Here is a 25,560-nt window from a genome sequence, read left to right as displayed (position 1 = left end):
TGTTCAGATTAAGACAAATTATAGCACCTAGTTTAAAATCTTTGTTTAAAATGAAGAATAAGTATCATTGTCTAAATGTTCCTTCAGAATGTATTTTAAGTGCCACAATTCATGACGCTTCCCACTGAACATTCCTCTATTATTGTTCAGATCTCCATGTGCCAAATGTTTCCCATAGAATAGCCTGAGCTTTGAAATTAAAATGAGCATTCCAGAAATGCTTTGTTCCTTATAATAAATGCCAAAGAAGAAATGTGAAAAGAACACTGTATAAGAACACTGTGCCTCCATCAAAATAAATGCAATTGCAACATGCAAGTTATTCATATTTATAAATCATTTATACCTATGTCTTCTGAAATACCCCAGTATAATTATTTGATATTGATTAAAGTCAAGTGACACTTTCAATGATTCCCTTTATTTCAGAAAGTAAAGATAGCTTGGTAATCCTGTGGGGGAAAAAAGAAAACTAAACTTTTTTTTTTAACCCCAACTTACTTATAGGATCTAACCAACTCCCCTCAGTGACTGTGACTCAGGATAACAGATGACTCTCACCAAAGGTTGGGAGTGCATTTGTTATCTGAAAAAGTCTCCCATCTCTTGAAGGAATATCAGCAATCAGTAAAAAATAGCTTTCAGGTTATTCTGTAAAATAATTCTTGTTCCCTCATTTTCTTTTTCAGTACAAAATCAGTTCTATTTTTATAAGCAACACAAAAACTTTAGTTGGAATTTATAGCAAAGATGATGCTAATGTAAGTCCTAGTCTATGTCTTGCTAACCTTTCTTTTTGTCACTCATGCGCAACCCTCCCCTTTTATCTCTTTCTCAGTCCCTCTCATTTAGAAAATTTATGGCTCCTTCAGGCTCTTAAAGAGCCTGGCTTCACTCGCTTTTCTTTAGTCTGTAAATCTGAGCTAGGCCACAGACACACCTTCTGGTGAGGAACGAGCTCCCTGTTGAAATGGTCCTACATTAGATACTTCAAATAATATGAAAAGAAGAAATCACCTGCTTTATTAATTCTGCACATTTAAATTCCATAAAACCAGGTATATTTTTAATGTGGTGTAATATTTATATACTAAAATTTATAGTACAAAAAAAAAAGACTTTTCTAATCTTTCCTAATTCAGGTGCTCTTGATGCTCCAAAGATACTAATAATTAAATTGAGATGCTTAATGAACCAAGCCATCCACTGTCATTATATAGAGCAACACTAGTGCACAAGGGGAGCATTGCAGAATATGGCACGAGGTTTAATTTACTTTGATTTGTTGCATTAATACAATGGCTTTAGTACTTCAAATGCTAGCTTTGTAGAAAGTCTTCTCTAAATGCCAACTTGGGTTATTACATTTATATTCTATAATCATGTTCTTTCCCAATCTATTTTTTTAATTCTACTATCATTGTAGTATAAAAAGGCCATGTTATTGCCATCTCTTCTCTTGTTTATTAGCTAAAACACTGAATTTTAACCTTCCTCCAAGAGCTCACAGGAACCTTCAGGGCTACTTTTGCTTCCTTGAGTTAATTTTTAATGTGTGAAATAAAATGTAAGACATTTAAGTCATATTAGTTAGCTAAAAACTTCAGATTTCTGAAAGAAAGTAAAGGTAGAAAAATAAAACTGTCTATAGACAGCTGTCTACAGTAAAACCAGTGATCTTTTAAAGTAAAAGATATCCATCTACTCTTAGGAAAGGGAGGTCCCTTCTTCAAGTTATTGATAATTTCAACTGTTATTTACTTCCTACCAAAAACAACCTTCATTGTGTTAACAAAAGTACTGTGGAAGATTGAAGTATTGAATCCAGCAAATGTGTACCACTCAATTGACATTTAACACTCGCCTTAAACCAACTACAATCTTCTTTCAGACCATCTTAGGCCAATGAACACTTATTGAGCACAGGTTATGTTCAAAACAATACCCTGGACATTTAGAAAATAAAGATGAGTAAGCTCCAGTATGGTGATAGGAGATACACAACCAACTGCAATATCAAAAGCAGACTGGCTGGGTGATGGACATTGGGAAGGGTATGTACTATGGTGAGCGCTGTAAATTGTGTAAGACTGATGAATCACAGACCTGTACCCCTGAAACAAATAATACATTATATGTTAATTAAAAATTTAAAAAAAAATAAAAAGCGGAATGATAACTGCTTAGACTTATAAATACAAAGAAAGGGCTATAGAGATGGCAAACATTCACAAGCATTAAGTAGGGCTTTCAAGAAGAGCCTTTAAGAACAGTTTTCTACCAGAACAGATAGCAGGGAAAGAGAGCCAAGTGAAGGGAACCATGTGTAAAGGGGCAGAGATTGCCATTTATCTGAGTAGCAGATAATCAAGTTCGGCAGACTGTGGGGTAAAAACAGTCTTCCTCCATTTGTATTTCTTACCCCAGGGACTGACACCTCTAAACTGAGGCAGAAATTCAGAGGCCATCTGGGCTACTCCCTCTCTCTTATCCTCCTCTCTGGGTACTTTAAAATGTCTCTTTAGGGGTGCCTGGGTGGCTCAGACGGTTAGGCGTCTGCCTTCAGCTCGGGTCATGGTCCTGGGGTCCTAGGATCGAGCCCCACATCGGGCTCCCTGCTCAGCGGGGAGCTTGCTTCTCCCTCTCCCTCTGCCTCTGTCTGACACTCCCCCCTGCTTGTACTCTGTCAAATAAAAAACAAAAATTTTTTTAAAAAATAAAAAATAAAAATAAATAAAATGTCTCTTTAAAAGCTTTAGTTTCTGTCACCTCCTCTTCAGCCCAGGGCCACCGCTTCTCATAGCGCTCTCTGGATAACTGCCCTAGCCTACACTCCTTCCATGCTATCCTCATGACACAGAAGCAGAGCCTCAATTTCAGTCCTATCCTTCACTCTGTCGTTACAAAAATATACACATCGATTGTGGCCTTCATCACTGTCTCCCCACCCATCCCACATTTCCATAGAGCCATCTTTCTACAGTGCAAATCTGAAATACCTGCACCAGCTTAAAACCCTCCAATGGCTCCCAGCTGCCCATAAGATAAAGTCTAAAGCATGGTCTGGATAAAGGCTAAAGCATGGTTTATGAGGCAATTTGTGATCTTACTTCTGACTAAATTTCACTCCCATCTTCCATTTGTGGAGTTTGCCCACAAACTACTTATTAGGCCCAGAACAAGAAATGTTTGGCATCGTCAGCCTGGAACATTCCCCCAACCCACCCCACCACTCACAGCCCCTTATTTGTACCTCTCACACCACTCATTATAACATTTTGTAATGTTATACATACCACCTCCCCAGCTTTACCATGAACTTGATAAGAGCAGAGACCATGACTGACTCATTCCAAAAACCCAGAGCTAGCATACTGTCAATAATAAATAAGTAGTGGTTTAGTTAATGAAAAGATGAATGAAACTCTAGATTTTAGAGACCTTAAGCCAAGAGCCATTATGTTGAATGATTTGCTCAGTTACAAAGAGAGTTGATAGCCAAGCCAAAATTAAAATTTAATTTCAATGATAGTACATGGTAGTTTCCAGAAAAAGGAATTCCTTAATGCAGGGTATTTTGTCATTTCCCATGTCTACTATCATAGAAAAGCAAGTCTCCACTCCTATACTTTATTTGAAGTCTGATCAGTTCAAAGTGATCTAGAATCAAGTGCGTACTTATATTATCTTTTCTTTTCTGGCCAAAAAGAAGAAAAAAGACAGTTTACATAGTTCATTTTCAAACTATAAATAAAAAGAACAGGCACGTGATTTTTATTACTGACTTTCACTTTTTTGACTTTTTTTTAAAGATTTATTCATTTATTTGAGAGAGAGAGTGCACACACATGAGCATGGAGGGAGAGGGAGAGAAAGTCTGAAGCAGACTCCGGGGGCTCCATCTCACAATCCTGAGAACATGACCCTGAGATCACAACCTGAGCCAAAACCAAGAGTTGGTCCCTCAACCGACTGTGCCACCCAGGCACCCCACTGATTTTCACTTTTTAATCCTTATATTAGTTCACCAGGTCTGCCATACAAAGTACTATAGAGTGGGTGGCTTATACAACAAAACTTATTTTCTCTCAAAAACTAATGATGTAATATATGGTGATTAACATAACGATAAAAAAAATTGAAAAAAAATTGTTTTAAACCACAAAAAAAAAAAAACTTATTTTCTCATAGTTCTGGAGACTGAAAGTCCAAGATCAAAGTGTCAACAGGGTCAGTTTCTTCTAAGGCCTCTCTCATTGGCCTGTACTCTTTTCATTACCTTCTCACTATGCCATGGTTTTTCTCTGTGTGCAGGCATCCCTGGTATCTCTCTATGTCCTAATCTCCTTTTGTAAGGACACCAGTCATACTGGATTAGGGCTCACCTAAAGACTTCATTTTAACTTAGTTACCTCTTTAAAGGCCCTATCTCCAAATACAGTCACTACCTGAGGTACTAAGGACTAGGACTTCAATGTATGAATTGGAGAGGGATACAATTCAGCCTATAACAATCATCATCACTAATGACACAGAAAGCATAAAGCAACCATCATCTTTTAAAATACAATTTGGGGTTTTGTTTGTTAGATTAACAATACTGCTAGCCAAGCTATTACTTGGAGCTATTGAGCGATGATAACAAAACACATGTCAAACCCTCTCCAATTCTACCAGCCCTCTGGGCCATGCAGATGGCATAACAAAGCAAAGAGCTGTAGCTAAATGTTCTAATCCAGGAAGTATACTTATTCCTGGAAAAAACATGAACTTAAACACAACCAGGAAGAGACCACACGCTAACACTAACATCAAATATTAGTTTCTTCCTGTTTTTACTTAACTACTTGCCATCCAAAAACAAAACAAATCTGGACTCCATATTTCATTTATTCAACAAATATTGTTGGTGCACCTGCACTGAACCAGGAGGATATGTCAGTGAGCCTCATCCTACTGAGGAGAGAAAAGAGAATAAATAAATACATACATAATTGTGTAACATAATAGTGAGTATATTGGATATGTGCTATGAAGAAAGTGAAGAAGGGTAAGAGAACAGATATGTGATAAGGAAGGGCTAGTTAGATGTGGGATCAGAGAAGGCCTCTGTGATCAGGTAAAAAGGGCTCCAAGGAAGTCGAAGGGGAAGACATTTGATTATCTGGAAGAACATATTCCAAATAGGAAACAGCAAGTACAAAGGCTCCAAAACAGAAGCTTGATTACTGTGTTTCAGGAGCAGCAGGAAGCCCAGAGTACCTACAGCTGAGTGAGGTAAGAGCATAAGAGATGAGGTCAGGCTGGTACTGAGGCACCAAATTGTACAGGCCTTATAGATCACCATCAACACTCTAAATTCTATTCTTGTGATTGGGAGCTATTCAAGATTTTAGAACAAGAAAGGAACAAGATCTGACCTAAAATTTAAAAGGACCATTCTGTCTGCTCTAGAGAATAGACTGGGGATTAGACACAGACCAAGGAAGATGGATGAGAAATGGAAGAAGGAAGAACAGTTAGGAGGCTATTACAATAGCCCAAGTGGAGACCACATTGGCTTGTTCCAGGGAGCATTGGTGGACTTGCTGAGAAGTGGCAGAATTCTGGTAATTGTGGTGAGTCAACAAGGTTTGCTAATAGATTGGATATGGGTTATGAAAGAAACAGAGGATCAAGGATGCCTCTATGGTATATGGCCTGAATCACGGTACATGCAGGTAATATTTACTTAAGGACACATGAGAAGGAAGAAGAATCAAGAGCTGAACTTTGGGCATGTTAAGATTGCCTATTAGAGTTGCTAAGTTGGAAACTAGTATACAATTCTGAAGTTGAGAAAGATAAGGGCTGGAAGTATATTTCTTTTTTTTAATATTTTATTTATTTATTTGAGAGAGAGAGAATGGAAGAGAGAGAGCATGAGAGGGGGGAGGGTTAGAGGGTAAAGTAGACTCCCTGCTGAGCAGGGAGCCCGATGTGGGACTCCATCCCGGGACTCCAGGATCATGACCTGAGCCGAAGGCAGTTGCTTAACCAACTGAGCCACCCAGGCGCCCTGGAAGTATGTTTCTTATAGCTTATACATTTTCATTGTAATTATTCAAATATAAACGGTTTACTGGTATTACTAAAATCTCAAAGATGTTTGAGAATAGTATTTTTTTAAATCATAAGACTAGATGATATCTCTTGAAAACAAAATACAGCTAGAGAAGTTGCAGGACTAAGCTTTGGGCACCCCAACCTGTAGAAGTAGTATTTTTAGGAAACCCAACCATTAACCTAGTAATCATAGGATACGTGCCTTTTGCCACTTTGAATGTGACTATTATTTAGAAAAGATACTGTTTTATACAGAGCAATAATTCAAAGACAGATTTAGGCTTTAGTAAAAAATGTAATGTTAATCATACAGCATTCTTCTCTACAAACAAATGTTTCCAAAATTGTGGTGAAAAACTATCAAGATACTGAATTAAGCAAACTAAGGAGAAATTATATTCATGTTGCTATTTATACCTAAATCAAGCATTAATCCTTCTGATGAATCAATAACCAATAGTTTATAGTGAAGTACTGATTCAAAGAAATGCTAAGCAAGGAAAAGGAAAAAGACAATTTTTCATCAATAACCACTGACTGCTTAAAGGATTTGTGAAAAATCCAATCAAGCCAAACCTCACCCTAAAATAAAGAATGGGTTGACTTCACATGCAGTTTAGTCATGTGACATGGTCCATCCAGTCCAGCATTCCACTTCCAGCAGTGGCTGATGGTGAGGTTTGGTTTTGACCCCTAATTCTGTGTCTCAGCTTTGTTTAATAAGCATTTATAACCCTATCACCATAAAGTTGAATAAACTATGCCATATGCTTTGCCAACACAATCTTATGAAACTTTGTTGCATTTTACTCCCACTATCTGTTGTCAGATTCCTTTTTTCCCATCTACCCTAGACCATCAGATTTACTCCTTGTCTCTTCTAACACAAAACTCCTTGTTATTGAAGATATCCAGGGGAAATATACCTGCTAATCATGTATGAATAAGAGACAACAAACAATAGAAAAGACCATAAAGATTAGATTTGTAGAGCTCTGTGGTCAAAATTCTAAAGTAACACAAATGTGGTTTGACTACAGCCCATAATTGATTTTAAAATTGATTATGCACAGCAAAAGAAACCATCAACAAAATGAAAAGACAACCTACCAAATGGGAGAAAATATTTGCAAATCATATATCTGATAAGGGGTTAATACTCAAAATAAATAAAGAACTCATACAACTCAAGAGAAAAAAAAAATTCAATTACAAAGGGCAGAGGACCTAAACAGACATTTTTCCAAAAAAGACACACAGATGACCAACAGCTACATGAAAAGGGAACTCTTGGGCACTGCTGGTGGAAATATAAATGGTGCAGCCACTATGGAAAACAATATGGAGGTTCTTCAAAAAATTAAAAATAGAACTACCATATAATCCAGCAATTCCACCATTGATCAGCTTTGTGTTTCAAAGTTGATTCTCTTGAGGTCTTAAGAAAAAAACAGTTGTGGAAGCCATTAACAGAAAAGAAAGACAAGTAAGATACATGTCCTTATTTCTCCTGTCTGAGGTTCACTCAGACTGGGCAGCTGTGTTAGCATGATTGAGGAGAAATACTGAAAACAGAGTTGGTTCCATTTATCTTTAGAACTCAGGAAGAAAACTGCTTTATGAGTTTCCCTGCACAAACTCTGGGGTGACCAAAGTACCATCTTGGCATCACAGTGTAATTATAAGTAGAAGGAAGAGCGGTTTAGCTTTCCTAAGCCACTCCTGATTCCCATGAAGCATGGATAAGCCCCATACCATCCTAGATACCATAAAGGACAATCAAAATGTGGCTGTGCTAGCTGTGAATTGTGCAAGACTGTTGAATCACAGATCTGTACTTCTGAAACAAATAACGCAACATATTTTAAGAAAAAAGAAAAAGAAGAAGATAACAGGAGAGGAAGAATGAAGGGGAGTAAGTCAGAGGGGGAGACGAACCATGAGAGATGATGGACTCTGAAAAACAAACTGAGGGTTCTAGAGGGGAGGAGGGTAGGGGGATGGGTTAGCCTGGTGATGGGTATTAAAGAGGGCACATTCTGCATGGAGCACTGGGTGTTATGAACAAACAATGAATCATGGAACACTACATCAAAAACTAATGATATAACATATGGTGATTAACATAACAATAAAAAATTAAAGAAAAAAAATGTGGCTGTGCTAAAGACTGGTGGACCTGCCCTGAGCCCACCATGGTGAGAAGCAAGGTAATCCTGCAGCATAGGCTGAGAAGTAGATGGATAACGCCAAACACCTGACAGAGGATGTAGCTGGGATTTAAGGGTTGAAGCACCATCAAGGGCCAAGCATCTTGAGAGAACCATGGATCCTAACCAAGATGAGAGAGTAGTCCACAAATTCCATCAGCTATAGACTACAAAGGAAATACACAGAGGTGCCCACAAGATAACTATGCATGAGTCCAGCCATCCCTCAAAGATCACCAGTCCAGAAGGTAACCCAGACCAGCCACTCTGCAGCAATAGGCACTAAGTTCATCTCTCACTCCCATGAGGTCACATAAGCAACACCCCCACCCACCCACCATTTCTGATCATTTTATCTAAAAAGACTGAGTATTTACCAAAAGAGACTGTGAGTAAATTTGTTAATCCTTACAAGCATCAAAAAGGAAAACCACATTAAATGTTCCTTTCTGTCATAAAATATACCCTAATTTCAGAATGTTAAAAATGTGAGGTAGAAAATGTGTCTAAATTGAAGAACCACAGTATTCTGCTTTATCAGAGTTGAGAATGCAAATTGTTTCCTAAAAGGAAAAACTCAGGGGTGCCTCACTGGCTTAGTCAGAGGAACCTGTGACTTTTGATTTCAGAGTCCTGAGTTCGAGCCCCATGTTGGATGTAGAGATTTTAAGTAAATTAAAAAAAAATTGTTTAAAGAAAGGACTCATCTGAAAATCACAAAGTATATCTGTTAAGCCTTAGTTTGTAGAGCACTCAGTACTATAATACTATATATATCCAAATTCACCTATATCAGAGTTAAGTAACTTTTCCAGAGGTAAAAATTATTTCTAGATTATAACAAACTATGTCCTGGTTCCAAACATCCTGAAGGAGAAGCACTAACTCTTGAAAATCTCATTTCTCAGGTCATGGTTCCTAGTAACTACGGGCTTAGTCAGAGTGTGGGAGAGGCAGGTCCTCTTCAGAAAAAAATGGACAGGTCCCTCATAACAGGACAATCAACCCCGGCAGCCTCTTCAGAGCAGAGCAACAAATGAGTATCAGAGCTGAGAAATTCCTGCTGACTTCACCACCCTGTACCAGCAGACAGATAAGGGTGTAAGGCAGTGGTTTCCAACTCTAGCTACATAATGTTGCAATTTAAAAGTTAAAATTTACAGTCTCCAACACCACCTTCTCAAACTTTACTGCAGTACTGGATCTTATTACACCACAGATTCTGATTCAGGGGGCAGGGTGTAAGGGTCTGCATTTTTTAGGAGTTCCTAAGTGAACCGGACGCAGCAAGTCCATGGACAACATTGAGGTGGCAGCAAGGTCCTACTCCAGTGGCTATACAATACAATCACTGGAAGACTTTTTAAAAATACTGTTAACAGAGTCCTACTCAGGATTCTGATTTAATTGGCCTTAGCTGTGGCCTGTGTTATCAGGATGTTTGTAAGTTCCTTAAGGGATGCCTTTGTATAACTAAAGTTGAGAAGCACTGGTGCAGGTGATTATAAATACACACTTTTTCATGTGATGTGACACCACACCTCAATTTCAGACTTGTGCATTATGAATCTCTTTCCTCATGGCAATTTCACCCCAAATATAGTCCACCAAAACTAAGATGCCATGGATACTCATTAAGAGTCCACCATAACCTAGTCCATATGTGGATCCATAATGCTATCTAATAGTGGACTGCTGAGTAAGGGAGAGCTGCAGAACATGCATCCAAGATCTCTCAGCTCTAGTTGTTTTCCTAGCGCTGCTACTAACAATCTTAATGGGACCTAGGAGGGATAACTGAGCATGTTACCTCGTTGATGCAGTAGGTTACCCCCAGGAATTCCTTACAAATTTCTTCCAGGTGAGCACGACTGAACACATTAATAAAAGACAGAAGGGGCACTATACTAGGGCAAGCCTTGGGCCAAGACGCAGAACCAGATTCACTACTGGCTGCTATTAAGGCCAGCACAGCATTTCTCACATTGTGATCTCCCAGGAGCTTTTAAAATTACTGCTTAGTCCTACAACCAAAGACTCTAATTTAATTGGTTTCCTGTGTGGCCTGGGCATCAGGATTTTTAAAAGCTCCCTAGGTGATTTTAACGTGCAGCCAGGGCTGAAAACCAGTGGACTAACAGGATCTCAATAGCAACAAAAATTTTCTGAATTGCCTAGTTAGCACTCTTCCCCCAAGTGAGGTTTTTGTGTCTCTCACAGGGCTTGGCCACAAATCACCCCATCAAAATTTCCTCACAGGGAGCTCCCATCTGTGCACGGAATGCTGCCCATTTCTTACCCTTCTTTAATCAGTAAGTACAGATTACCTCCATGAGAAAATTGTCAGTCTAGAGCAGCGGACTGCAACTTAAGTACCCAGGGCCAAATCTGGCCACTTGTTTGTTTTATAAGTTTTATTGGAACACAGCCATGTTTTATTGTAAACATCCATTTGTTTACATATTGCCTATGGCTGCTTTCAAACTCAAACAGCAGAGGAGTTGCAACAGAGACCCTATGGCTGTCAAAGCTGAAACTCTTTACTATCTGGACCTATACAGAAAAAGTTTGCCAATTACTAGTCTAGACTCCTGGACTGTCAAGCTGTGGCAGTATTTCCTGAGACAAGTTGGGTGTTCTGAAATAGTCCAGGAACTTCTGTGAAGGGTAGAATCACACTTCAAGCAGTGAAAATGATGACATCTGAGGAGATATGGACTCCTATCCCTTCAGCCAGCTGAACCACAATTGCTCCCATCAATCTAGTATGTTCCACTAAAAAGGCAAATAGATCTGGGCTTATCAGTCTATACCACCTGGCTGCCTATGGAATCAGTTTATAAGAAAAAGACCTTATTCCACAGCTAAGTTAGAGGTGGATATCTGTGGGATCAGTCTGAATTTGTGGAGGAAAAGATAAGCTGTGATCAAAAGATAAAGTATTAACAGAAGTGGAATGGATTGGGGGTGGTAAGAGAAACAAGAACAACATGGCAGCAATGTTGGAGTAGAATGAAAATCAGAGTCTGATAGAATAAAAGGTCTAGGAAGCAAGTGAGAAGAGGTGAAAATATGCAGAGACTGACATCTGCTCACAGCTAATCTCAAAGCTACCAAATTCTGCTGGTGGGAGCATCCCTTATATGCTCAGCCATGCACAATCCTGCTGGACTCATGCTATTTTAATCAATTAGCTATTAGTTTTTCTTATGCTTATTTTAATTTAAAAAGCGGCTTCCTTTTTCTCAATTATTTGTTTCTCAAGGAAACTATAGCGTCACAACTTTCCCATGGGAGTTTTCTGGCAGTAAATGAATGCAGAAATTAAAGAATTAAATTTATTAGAATAAATTCAACTATTACTGAATCACCTCTAACTTTAAAACATTATTAAAGCAGAATTAAGTTTACTTCTTCATCCTACCATAAAAATAACATCTTTATACTTATTAAGCCTTGAACCTGTGTTTAAATAAGACATTTATTTACTAACTTCTAAGGTTACTTGTTGAGATTATAATCAAAACGCTAATATTTGCATATAAAGTAATCTACAAGAACACTATATGTGTGCAGACATATCTTTCAGATTTCCCTGGAACCTTCAAGATTAATTCTGACATAAATTCTATTGATAGAATAATCCGCAAGGCTACTGAAAAGAAGCTTGGTGATAAAGTCAAGGAAACCTAAGTAAATGGCATCATGCTTATTCAAAATGACCTATGAAATGACAGAAAACCACCACAAATGAAACTTGAATTCTTTTCTGAAAGAAACAAAGGAAATTATATTCTAGGAGGCTAAGAAGCCAAAGCATGTCTTCTCCCAGCTACCTGAAAGTCAATCAGATCTGTCTGTAGAACAGTGAGAAATGAACCCTTTGGACATCTAAGTATCTAATTACTTTTTTGCTTTTTTTCCCCTTGGCTGAAGGAGAGAAAGAAATTCTGTTGACAGTAGGGTGTGGCAGAGAGGTTCTGCATAGGAGCCAAGAAAGAAAGAAAAACATGGTGCTTAGAGGAGTAAGAATTCACCATCCAGACACTTGTATTGGGTTTTACTCTAACAAGGAAAGGAAGGAGATTGGAGAAGGAGCTGAAAGGGGAATTTTGTGTGACTCTAGGTGTAAGCATTACTTCATTGCAGCCCACGTGACAGCACTGTTGGGAAGAAAAGCATTCTCCCCTCTTTTGTAAGAGCCCAGTGCCATTCTGCCACCTTGAGAACTGGCAGCTTTGCAGGCATTGGGACATGGGTACTTTGACATGTCATTCCCGGCCTCATGATGGGCATCACTGGCAGTGGGTCATCAAGACAAAGTTAGAGAAAATGGGAAAATATGACAGATAGTTTTGGAAGCACAAGTGAGTTATACGTCAGAAACTCCAAATTCTGGAAATGAGAGGGAAAAAAAAAAAAAAAGACTGTAGGAATATCTCCATTCTAGCATAAGTAATGAGGACAACTACAGGAATCTTGGATTGCTGTTACTAATGGAAGTTCTTTCGAACTTTTAGACAGTCGTTTTGAGCTTTTCAGAACTTTTAGAAGGGAAGTTAGGAGGCCAGGGAATCAGATTACATAAGGAAAACAAGCATCAGGCCTACGTGGCCAGTGCTCAAGGGAACTGGAAACAGTGAGGCCCCATAGAGGCTAGAGTATAATTCTGAGACAGAATGTGGTTTGGAAACTGGAAGGACACATTAAAACTCTGGTAAATAGGTAACCTTACTGTCCCTCAACAGCAGGAGTTTGTGGATCTGAACTTGAAAACTGCTCCACTAGGACTCTTGTCCAAGTCTCTACTTCTTTCTGTGTGTCTTCAGTTTAGCACCTGATAGAACCTTTAACCCTAGGTACTAACTGCTTAGCTCTCAGTATGTAGTCAATCCCCTAACAAGAGGATGGTGATAGAACCAATTCACCATCTTCCCCCAGAGGCAAAACTTGCATGCTAGATTGCCTCAGAGGCTCCTTGCCAACTGATACTCCTTGAATATCAATAAGTCAGCTGCCCACCAAAAAAGGAAGCCCTAAAAAGAAGGCGATGGGAAGATAATAGTTACTGGAGCTTTTCACAGTATTCCCATTCTCCTGAGTACAGGGCAGGATCACACATGCAGTATCCACACTAACCACATTACTTGCTTTGACAAAAGCAATAGAGGAACTGACATATATCACATCTGGGTGGACATTTTAGGACACTTTGCATGATTCATCATGTTCTCTCCTGTTACAACAGTGGAAGTAAATACTGAGATGGAGCCTGGGTCCCTGGGTGGTGGAACTAAGTAGAGATCCCCTACTAACTCACACTCTACATGTAGCTTGAGCAGAAAATGAACTTTTATTAAGCCTCAGAGATTTGGGATTTGTCTTATTACAGCATAACCTAGCTTATGCTGACTGATAAAAAGAGCTGGCAGATACTCTCAAACTAGACAGAGTGAGTATTACTGAGTATATAAAACCATCCCCAAGGGACTCCCAGAAATAGATGGAGACACTATGGAAGCAGAAGCCAAGAAAAGGCCAAGAGGTCATACAAGAGTTAGGAGTAAAAGCCAGAGAAATAATGTTTATTACTATTGATTTAACTCTATATTTACCTCTTGAAAACATGGAATATATATATATACATCATAAAATACATTTGAACCTTTGCTCCAAAAAACCTTTATATGAGATAACACATTATAAGAAGTTTGCTAATGTTTTTATCTAAATGGGTGTTATACGCAAACAATGAATCATGGAACACTACATCAAAAACTAATAATGTAATGTATGGCGATTAACATAACATAATAAAAAAAGATTTTGAGTAAGTCAATTCTTTTAGTTCACATTCAACATGAATCTGACACAAAGAAAATTATATGTTGTGGCAAATAAGATTATAGACGGTTCTGTTATGCAACGACTGTAGCATGATCTAGCAGTTTGTATCTCCTTCAGAGAGTATACGACATAGAGATGTAAATTCTTTTAATCGCAATTCTGCATAAAATAGACTTTCTGCACTGCACTGCCAAATCTGGATCTTGAAAGTGATAAAGTGCAGATGCCTACAGTTGCAATCATAAAAATGTAATTGCTGAGAAAAAAAATTATTTCTGATCCATTGGAGGAATTTATTACAGAGGGATGCAACTGTGTAAGTTATAACACAGAGAAAATGAAAGCGAATGATTGAAATATATCCCAGACTGAACATCCCTGCAAAATGACCTAGTGATTTACCTGTGCCCAAGAGAAAAAAAAATAGATTAAAGATAAATCAAGTTTGGAGGAGAATACTCTGGTAACTATAAAAAGAGCAGAATAAAGATTTATGAATAAATGAATAGAAGCCAGAGTGACATAATAGTATCTATGACCAATTACTCCAAAAATTAAAATGTAATTTTGACTTTGAGTTATATACAGAGGTGGGAAGTAATTTCTGTGGAACCCTGAAAGCAAAGGAATATAACATTAAGATAAATAATGAGTAAAAGTGAGAATTTTTTTAATGGGGTTACTACACTGACAACTTCATCTGGCACCATGAACTTCTTTTGGAATGTTTTCCAGTATAATCACAGACAATATTACTTAAACCATGTAACTATTTCAAAATAAACACTCTGGAAAAAAAAGAATGTGATGAGATATTCAATATGATGCTATTGCAGAAAAACACCTATAATACAATTTAATGAAAATTTTTACTTGTATTGATATGTAATAAATGATCAAAGTGACAGATACAAGAAGGCTGGGCATTAACAAAAAGGTCAGTTATTTTAATAATTCTTTGAGTTTGAAATGCACTGGTTTTTGATAAGGATAATCCCTTTAAAATGAAAAGAGTATGTCCAAATAATTTTGTTGCACTAGAATTCTCCTTTATGGGATAGTTTCTGAACACAGTAAATATTCTACCAATTATTAATATTTTTAATTTAATTTGACTTGAAGTTTGCTAAGATCTAGAAACTTTTTTCTAACTGGGATATTGGTGAACTGGTATACCATCAAGAAACGTTCAAAACATTGACAAAAACCTTAAAGAACATAAATTAGCAACTATACTTACATATAAATGCGAACTATATAGCATATAATAAGTACTAATTTCCCTTTCCCTAACTCATCTACTTGTAGATCATGAAAAGTCTGAATCCAGGCACTATATTGAAAGCCCTCTAAAGTAATAAGCATGATAACACTTTTTAAAAGAGTTAAATTTCTTTCCAATCAAATAAAACTATTTCAGGCTATTTTCACCCTTTTAATTTTCTAGGTGGACTCAATAAATGTTTGCAGCTAATAATAGTTTTTAAACATGCCAGGAAATATATCTAAACTGTGAAAGGCATAGTCTTCAATGTGAATTTACTTAAAATATTCTCTGTTGACTGCTATATCAATGTACTTGACTAAAGCAAAACATCTATCGGTTTCAGTTAGAACATAAAAATTAGTTTCGGGGCACCTGGATGGCTCAGTCATTAGGCATCTGCCTTTGGCTCAGGTCATGATCCCAGGGTCCTGGGATCAAGCCCTGCATCAGGCTCCCAGGTCAGAGGGAAGCCTGCTTCTCCTTCTCCCACTCCCCCTGCTTGTGTTCCGTCTCTCGCTGTGTCTCTCTCTGTCAAATAAATAAATAAAATATTTTTTTTAAAAAGTAGTTTCTTCATAATGATACGTTCTCTGTTCATAAACAATATGTCAGCAGCCTTTGGGATTAGCAAGTCTTTTTTCGAATTTTTTAATTTTTATTTAAATTCAAGTAATTAACATATAGAGTATTATTAGTTTCAAACGTAAAGTTTGGTGATTCATCAATTGCATATAACACCCAGTGCTTATTACATCGTGTGCCCTCCTTAATGCTCGTCACCAAGTCACCCCATCCTCCACCGCCCTCCCCTCCAAGAATCCTCAGTTTGTTTCCTAACTTAATGTTATCTCCCTCTCCATTGTCACCTTATTTTATTTTTCCCTCCCTTCCCCTATGATCCTCTGTTTTGTTTCTTAAATTCCACATATGAGTGAAATCATATGATAACTGACTTTCTCTGACTGACTTATTTTGCTTAGCATAACACCCTCTAGTTTCATCCATGTCGCTGCAAATGGTAAGATTTTTTTTTGATGGCTAATATTCCATTACACACACACACACACACACACACACACACACACACACACACACCACATTTTCTTTATTCATTCAAGCTCTTTCCATATTTTGGCTATGGCAGACATTGCTGCTATAAACACTGGGGTGCAGGTGCCCCTTTGGATCACTACATTTGTATTCTTTGGGTAAATACCTAGAAGTGCAATTGCTGGGTCGTAAGGTAACTCTATTTATAACTATTTGAGGAACCTCCATAGTGTTTTCCAGAGTGGCTGCACCAGTTTGCATTCCCACCAACAGTGTAGGAGGGTTCCCCCTTCTCCTCATCCTCACCAACATCTGTTGTTTCCTGAGTTGTTAATTTTAGCTATTCTGACTGGGGTGAGGTGGTAGCTCATTCTGGTTTTGATCTATATTTCCCTGATGCTGAGTGATGTCGAGCATTTTTCATGTGTCTGTTGGCCATTTGTATGTCTTCTTTGCAGAAATATCTGTTCATGTCTTCTGCCCATTTCTTGACTGGATTATTTACTTTTTGGGTTTCGAGTTTGCTAAGTTCTTAATAGATCTTGGATACTAATCCTTTATCTGGTAAGATATTTGCAAATATCTTCTCCCATTCAGTGGTTGTCTTTTGGTTTTGTTGACTGTTTCCTTTGCTGTACAAAAGCTTTTTATGTTGATGAAGTCCCAATAGTTCATTTTTGCTTTTGTTTCCCTTGCCTTTGGAGATATGTCTAGCAAGAAGTTGCTGCAGCCAAGGTCAAAGAGGTTCCTGCCTATGTTCTCCCCTGGGATTTTGATGGATTCCTGTCTCACATTTAGGTCTTTCATCCATTTTGAGTCTATTTTTGTGTATGCTGTAAGAAAATGGGCCAGTTTCACTCTCCTACATGTGGCTATCCAATTTTCCCAAAACCATTTGTTGAAGAGACTGTCTTTTTTCCACTGGATATTCTTTTCTGCTTTGTCAAAGATTAGTTGACCATAGAGTTGAGGGTCCATTTCTTGGTTCCTTATTCTGTTCCAGTGAACTATGTGTCTGTTTTTGTGCCAGTACCATACTGTCTTGATGATTACAGCTTTGTAATATAGCCTGAAGCCCGGAATTGTGATGCCACCAGCTTTGGTTTTCTTTTTCAACATTCCTTTAGCTATTCAGGGTCTTTTCTGGTTCCATACAAACTTTAGGATTATTTGTTTCAGCTCTGTGAAAAATGTTGATGGTATTTTCATAAGGATTGCATTGAATGGGGCGCCTGGGTGGCTCAGTTGGTTAGGCGACTGCCTTCAGCTCAGGTCATGATCCCAGGGTCCTGGGATCGAGCCCCACATCAGGCTCCCTGCTCGGCGGGAAGCCTGCTTCTCCCTTTCACACTCCCCCTGCTTGTGTTCCGTCTCTCGCTGTCTCTCTCTCTGTCAAATAAATAAATAAAATCTTAAAAAAAAAAAAAAAGGATTGCATTGAATGTGTAGATTGCTTTGGGTAGTATAAACATTTTAACAATATTTATTCTTCCAGTCCATGAGCATGGAATGTTTTTCCATTTCTTTGTGTCTTCCTCAATTTCTTTCATGAGTGTTCTATTTCTGAGTACAGATCCTTTGCCTCTTTGGTTAGATTTATTCCTAGGTATCTTGCAGTTTTGGGTGCAGTTGTAAATGGGATCGACTCTGTAATTTCTTTCTTCTGTCTGATTGTTAGTGTATAGGAATGCAACTGATTTCTGTGCATTGATTTTATATCCTGCCACTTTGCTGAATTCCTGTATGAGTTCTAGCAATTCTGAGGTGTACTCTTTTGGGTTTTCCACATAGAGTATCAGGTCATCTGCAAAGAGTGAGAGTTTGACTTCTTTGCCGATTTCAATACCTTTAATTTCTTTTTGTTGTGTGTTAGTATGTTGTCAACAGTGGTGAGAGAGGACACCCTGCTGTGTTCCTGACCTTAGTGGGAAAGCTCTCAGTGTTTCCCCATTGAGAATGATATTCGCTGTGGGCTTTTTGTATATGGCTTTTATGATATTGAGGTATGTTCCCTCTATCCCTACATTGTGAAGAGTTTTAATCAAGAAAGAATGCTGTACTTTGTCAAATGCTTTTTCTGCATCTATTGAGAGGATTATATGGTTCTTGTCCTTTCTTTTATTAATGTGACGTATCACACTGATTGATTTGTGGATGTTGAACCCCCCTTGCAGACCAGGAATAAATCCCACTTGACTTTAGTGAATAATACTTTTAATGTACTATTGGATCCTATTGGCTAGTATCTTGGTAAGAATTATTGCACCCATGTTCATCAAGGATATTGGTCTGTAATTCTTTTTGGTGAGGTCTTTGTCTGGTTTGGGGATCAGAGTAATGCTGGCCTCACAGAATGAGTGTGGAAGTTTTCCTTCCATCTCTAATTTTTTGGAGTAGTTTCAGAAGAATGGGTATTAATTCTTTAAATGTTTGGTAGAATTCCCTTAGGATGCCATCTGGTCCTGGATTCTTGTTTGTTGGGAGATTCTTGATTGCTGCTTCAATTTCTTTTTTTTTTAAGATTTTTATTTATTTGAGAGAGAGAATGAGAGAGAGAGCGAGCACATGAGAGAGGGGAGGGTCCGAGGGAGAAGCAGACTCCCCGCCGAGCAGGGAGCCCAGTGCGGGACTCGATCCCAGGACTCCAGGATCATGACCTGAGCTGAAGGCAGTTGCCCAACCAACTGAGCCACCCAGGCGCCCTCTGCTTCAATTTCTTTGCTGGTTATGGATCTGTTCAAATTTTCTATTTCTTCCAGTTTCAGTTTTGGTAGTTTATATGTTTCTAGGAATGCATTCATTTCTTCCAGACTGCCTAATTTTTGGCAAATAATTTCTCATACTATGTTCTTATAATTGTATTTCTTCAGTGTTGGTTGTGATCTCTCCCCTTTCGTTTATTATTTATTTATTCTCTTTTCTTTTTGATAAGTCTGGCCAGGGGTTTATCAGTCTTCTTAATCATTTCAAAGAACCAGCTCCTATTGTCATTGATCTGTTCTATTATTCTTTTGGTTTCTATTTCATTGATTTCTGCTCTGATCTTTATTAATTCTCTTCTCCTGCTGGGTTTGGGCTTTATTTAGTGTTGTTTCTCCAGCTCCTTTAGGTGTATGGTTAGTATGTGTATTTGAGACTTTTCTTATTTCTTGTATTGCTATATACTTCCCTCTTAGGACCACCTTTGCTACATCCCAAAGGTTCTGAACTATTGTTTCCTGGTTGACCCATTCATTCTTTAGAAGGATGCTCTTTAACCTCTATGTATTTGTGTTCCTTCCAAACTTTCTCCTGTGATTGAGTTCAAGTTTTAAAGCATTGTGGTGTGAGATTATGCAGGGAATAATCCCAGTCTATTGGTATCAGTTGAGACCTGATTTGTGACCCAGTTTGTGATCTATTCTGGAGAATGTTCCATGTGCACTCAAAAAGAATGTGTAGTCTATTGCTTTAGGATGAAATGCCCTAAATATATCTGTGAAGTCCATCTGGTCCAGTTTCAGTCAAAGCCATTGTTTCCTTATTGATCTTCTGCTTAGATGGTCTGTCCATTGCTCTGAGTGGGATGTTAAAGTCCCTAACTAGGGTGCCTGGATGGCTTAGTTGGTTACGCATCTGCCTTCAGCTCAGGTCACGATCTCAGGGTCCTGGGATCAAGCCTCACGTCAGGCCCTCTGCTCGAAGAGTAGTCTAATTCTCCCTCTGCCCCTCCCCCACTTGTGATCTCTGTCTCTGTCTCTCTCTCAAATAAATAAATAAAACCTTTAAAATAAATAAAGTCCCTAACTATTATTGTTTTATTACCAATGTGTTTCTTTAATTTTCTTATTAATTAGTTTATATAATTAGCTGCTCCCATGTTAGGGACATAAATATTTACAATTGTTAGATCTTTTTTTTGGAGAGACCCTTTATTATGATATAGTGTCCTTCTTCATTTCTTATTACAGTCTTTGGTTTAAAATCTAATTTGTCTGATATAGGGATTGCCACCCCAGCTTTCTTTTGCTGTCCATTAACATGATAAATGATTTTTCACCCCCTCACTTTCAATCTGCAGGTGTCTTTGGGTCTAAAATGAGTCTCTTGCAGACAGCATATGGATGGGTCTTGTTTTTTAATCCAATCTGATACCCTGTGTCTTTTGATTGGGACATTTAGTCCATTTACATTCAGAGTAATTATTGAAAAATATGAATTTAGTGCCATTGTCTTACTTGTAAAGTCACTGTTTCTGTATATTGTCTCTGTTCCTTTCTGGTCTTTGTTACTTTTCAGCTCTCTCTTCACTTAAAGGAGCCCCTTTAGGGAACCCTCCTACACTGTTGGTGGGAATGCAAGCTGGTGCAACCACTCTGGAAAACAGTATGGAGGTTCCTCAAACAGTTGAAAATAGAGCTACCATATGATCCAGCAATTGCACTACTGGGTATTTACCACAAAGATACAAATGTAGGGATCCGAAGGGGTACGTGCACCCCAGTGTTTATAGCAGCAATGTCCACAATAGCCAAACTGTGGAAAGAGCCAAGATGTCCATCGAGAGATGAATGGATAAAGAAGATGTGGTATATATACACAATGGAATATTATGCAGCCATCAAAAGGAATGAGATCTTGCCATTTGCAACAACATGGATGGAACTGGAGGGTCTTATGCTGAGTGAAATAAGTCAATCAGAGAAAGACATGTATCATATGACCTCACTGATATGAGGAATTCTTAATCTCAGGAAACAAACTGAGGGTTGCTGGAGTGGTGGGGGGGTGGGAGGGATGGGGTGGCTGGGTGATAGACATTGGGGAGGGTATGTGCTATGGTGAGCGCTGTGAATTGTGCAAGACTGTTGAATCACAGATCTGTACTTCTGAAACAAATAATGCAATATATGTTAAGAAAAAAAAAGAAGAAGATAACAGGAGGGGAAGAATGAAAGGGAGTAAGTCGGAGGGGGAGATGAACCATTAGAGACGATGGACTCTGAAAAACAAACTGAGGGTTCTAGAGGGGAGGGGGGTGGGGGGATGGGTTAGCCTGGTGATGGGTATTAAAGAGGGTACGTTCTGTGTGGAGCACTGGGTGTTATGCACAAACAATGAATTATGGAACACTACATCAAAAACTAATGATGTAATGTATAGTGATTAACATAACAATAAAAAAATTTTTTAAAAATAAAGGAGCCCGTTTAATATTTCTTGCAGGGCTGGTTTAGTGATCACAAATTCTTTTAGTTTGTTTGTCCTGGAGGCTCTTTATCTCTCCTTCCATTCTGAGTGACCACCTTGCTGGATAAAGTATTCTTGGCTGCGTATATTTCCCATTTAGCACGTTAAATATATCATGCCAGTCCTTTCTGCTCTGTGGACAGGTCTCCTGCCAGCCTTATGTCTCTACACTTGTAGGTTAAGCACCTCTTGTTCCGAGCTGCTTTCAGGATTTTCTCTTTACTTCTGAAATTTGCAAGCTTCACTATTATATGTCTAGATGTTGGCCTATATTTATTGATTTTGAGGGGGCTCTTCTGTGCTTCCTGGACTTGAATGCCTGTCTCCTTCCCCAGAATAGGGAAGTTCTCAGTTATAATTTGTTTGAGTAATCCTTCTGCCCCTCTCTCTCTTTCTTCTTCTTCTGGGATCCCAATTATTCTAATGTTGTTTCATCTTATGGTATCACTTATCTCCTCTCAAACTCTGCCCTCGTGATCCAGTAGTTGCTTACCTCTCTTTTCCTCAAATTCCTTATTTTCCATCATTTTATCTTCTATATCTCTGACTCTCTCTCCTGCCTCATTTATCCTAGCAGTTAGGGCCTCCATTTTTTTTATTGCATCTCAGAAATAGCCTTTTTGATTTTGACCAGATTTTAGTTCTTTTATTTCTCCACAAAGGGATTCTCTAGTGTCTTCTATGCTTTTTTCAAGCCCAGTTATTATCTTTACAATCATTGTTTTGAATTCTAGTTCCAACATCTTACTTATACCCATATTTATTAGATCCCTAGCTGTGATTTCTGCCTCTTGTTCTCTTTTTTGGGCTGAGTTCTTCCATCTTGTCATTATGTCCAGAAAAGAATAGATGAAAGGGAGGGAAAATACAAATATAGCAACGACACCAGAAAAAATATACACAAATCAGAGGAGAACAGAAACCAAAAAGAAAAGAAAAAGAAAAAGAAAAAAACTGAGAATAAAATCAAACAAGTAGAACAGAACAGAATAAACTGGATCCTGAGTGTATCTGGTCTGATTATTAGAAGAAACTATGTCCCAACATAGGCAAGAAAGAAAACCTCATACATATATAAAAATGTAGCTGAATACAATGAAATGAAGTCAAAAATGAAAAATATATATAAACTGTAAGTATAAAAATGAAAATTTAAGAAGACTTAAAAAATAATTGATAATAGTTGAAAATGATAATAAAATATAAAACTGAAGGAGTACAGAATAATAACTATACCAGAAAAATATACACTACACTAATCAGAAGAGAACAGAAACCAAACAGAAAAAAAAGGGGGGGTGGAATGGGAATAAAATGGGAATAAAATCAGACAAGAAGTTGAACCAAACAGAACAGTAAGCTAGATTCTGGGTGTATTTTGGTCTGTGTGTTAGAAGAAACTAGAATAGATCTCCCAAAATAGGTCAGAAAGAAAAACTTATATATATACAAAAACAAAGTTGAACACAATGAAAGGAAGCCAAAAATGAAAAATATAAACTCTAAGTGAAAAAATAAAAATTAAAAAAGACTTAAAAAATATTGATAAAATAAGAAAACAGCTGAAAAGGGTAATAAAATATAAAACTGAAGGGCTAAAGAATAATAAGAAAAAACCACAACTTCTATATACTTCTTTCCCCAAGGGCTGGAGTTTTACAGTTCTGTATGATTGGCAAACTTGGTATTTGCCAGAAGTTCCTGCTGGTTGGTCTTCTGGGGGAGGGATCTGTTACCTGATTCTCAGGTGTCTTTGGCCCAGCGGCACTGCACCACCCTTGTCAGGGGGCCAGGCTCAGTGTAAGTGGGCTCCAGAGCTGGTGGGGGGTGGGAGTGAAAAATAGCTGTGCCCCAATCTCTAGCCCGGGAGCTGAAAGTTCGTGTCCCCCACTCTTCGGTGCACCCTCACAGAAAAGTGGTCAATCACTGTTGTCTCCTCGGTTTCCATACACACTCTGTGTTAACACAGCCTGTGACTGAGCACTTTTTTCTCAGGTACTCCACCCCAAATCGAGTCTCCAAACTTTATGGACTCTTGTGGTGTACATGCACACCACTCCTCCCAGGGTAGGGAGGGAGTTCTTGCTGCGGTTCTGCCTCTTGCTGGGCTCCTGCTCAGAGAGCATTAGATGGACTAGGAAGTTCTCAGTTTATGGAAACACCAAGCAGTAAGCTGGAGCCTGGTCTCATTGTTTGCAACTGATTTCCCCACTCCAATGCCTGGGAACTCTGCTGCACTCAGGCACCCCATTTTTTTTAAAGATTTATTTATTCATTTATTTGAGAGAGCGAGAATGAGAGAGAGAACATAAGAGGGGGAGGGTCAGAGGGAGAAGCAGGCTCCCCGCTGAGCAGGGAGCCTGATGCGGGACTCGATCTTGGGACTCCAGGATCATGACCTGAGCCAAAGGCAGTCGCCCAACCAACTGAGCCACCCAGGTACCCCAGGCACCTCCATTCTTTTTGTGACCCCAGGGATCCTGAGACCAAGCTATCCCACCTGGGATTCCACCTGCTTCGCCTCCTGAGCACCTTTCAGGTAAACCTCTAAAAGTTCCGATTTTGTGCTCTGCTGCTTATAACACTTTCTGGTACCCAGCTTACAGAGGCTCCTTCCCTCCAGGTTTATGTTCCAGGGTATTGCTTCAGATTCACATCTCCTCACCTCCTACCCTGCAAAAAGTGGTTGCTTTTCTATTTGTAGATTTGTAGCAATTCTTTTCTCAGATCTCTGGTTGATTTTACAGGTTTTCAGAGTGATTTGATAAATATCTAGCTGATTTCCAGGGACCAGATGAAGCTAGGATCCCCTACTCCTCCACCATCTTGGAGGGTCTCCTTATTAGCAAGTCTTAAGTGATCAACTCTAATGTTCTACCTTTACAGAACAAGTAAGTGTTATGCAGTCACATACATGTACTAGCCTTTACGAGCCATCACCAAAATGAAGGCCATTTCCCTATTCACACCTGGTAACTGCATAGGAACAAAATCTTAAATGATTTGTGAGAATTCATTTAAAAATTTCACCAAAAAACTTGGTGATACATATAAAAAAACATCACTTGGCATGAGGGAAATACAAATCAAAACCACAATGAGCTACCACCTCACACCTGTCAGAATGACTAAAATCAAAAACAGAAAAAACAACAAGTGTTGGCAAGAATGTAGAGAAAAAGAATCCTCGTGCACTGTTGGTGGGAATGCAAACTGGTGCAGTCACTGGAAAACAGTATGGAGGTTCCTCAAAAAATTAAAAATAGGATTACCATATGATCCAGTAATTCTACTACTAGGTATTTACCCAAAAAATACAAAAACAGTAATTCAAAAATTATATACACCCTAATATTTTTTTATTTTTTATTGTTATGTTAATCACCATACATTACATCATTAGTTTTTCACCCTCATATTTATTGCAGCATTATCTGCATTAGCCAAATTGTGGAAACAGCCCAAGTGTCCATCGATAGATGTATGGATAAAGAAGTGGTCTATATATATACGATGGAATATTATTCAGCCATTAAAAAAGAATGAAATCTTGCCATTTGCAACAACATGGATGGACCTAGAGGGTATAATACTAAGTGAAATATGTCAGTCAGAGAAAGACAAGTACCATATGATTTCACTTAAATGTGGAATTTAAGAAACCAAACGAACAAATAAAAAAAATAGATACATAATTCAGAGAACAAACTGGTGGTTGCCAGAGGGAACATGGCAGGGATGGGTGAAACAGATAAAGGGAACCAAGAGTATACTTATCTTAATGAGCACTGAGAAATGTACAGAATTGTTGAATCATATTGTATACCTAAAACTAATATAACACTGTATGTT

The 25,560-nt window shown here is 38.3% G+C and overlaps 1 protein-coding gene across 3 annotated transcripts in view; it reads right to left on the bottom strand.

The window, feature by feature from the left end:
- The window catches only part of CTNNA3 (catenin alpha 3), a 2,007,818-nt gene that overhangs the window by 1,862,517 nt on the left and 119,741 nt on the right, over positions 1-25,560 (bottom strand). The gene's annotated exons all lie outside the window — the stretch shown is intronic.

The sequence above is a fragment of the Callorhinus ursinus genome, unplaced genomic scaffold (genome assembly GCF_003265705.2).
Source record: "Callorhinus ursinus isolate GAN/ISIS: 27379988/994484 unplaced genomic scaffold, GSC_fseal_2.0 scaffold31, whole genome shotgun sequence".
In the NCBI taxonomy this organism is placed as follows: domain Eukaryota; kingdom Metazoa; phylum Chordata; class Mammalia; order Carnivora; family Otariidae; genus Callorhinus; species Callorhinus ursinus.
The sequence above is the reverse complement of the archived record's forward strand: the minus strand, read 5'-3'. Positions and strand labels throughout refer to the sequence as shown.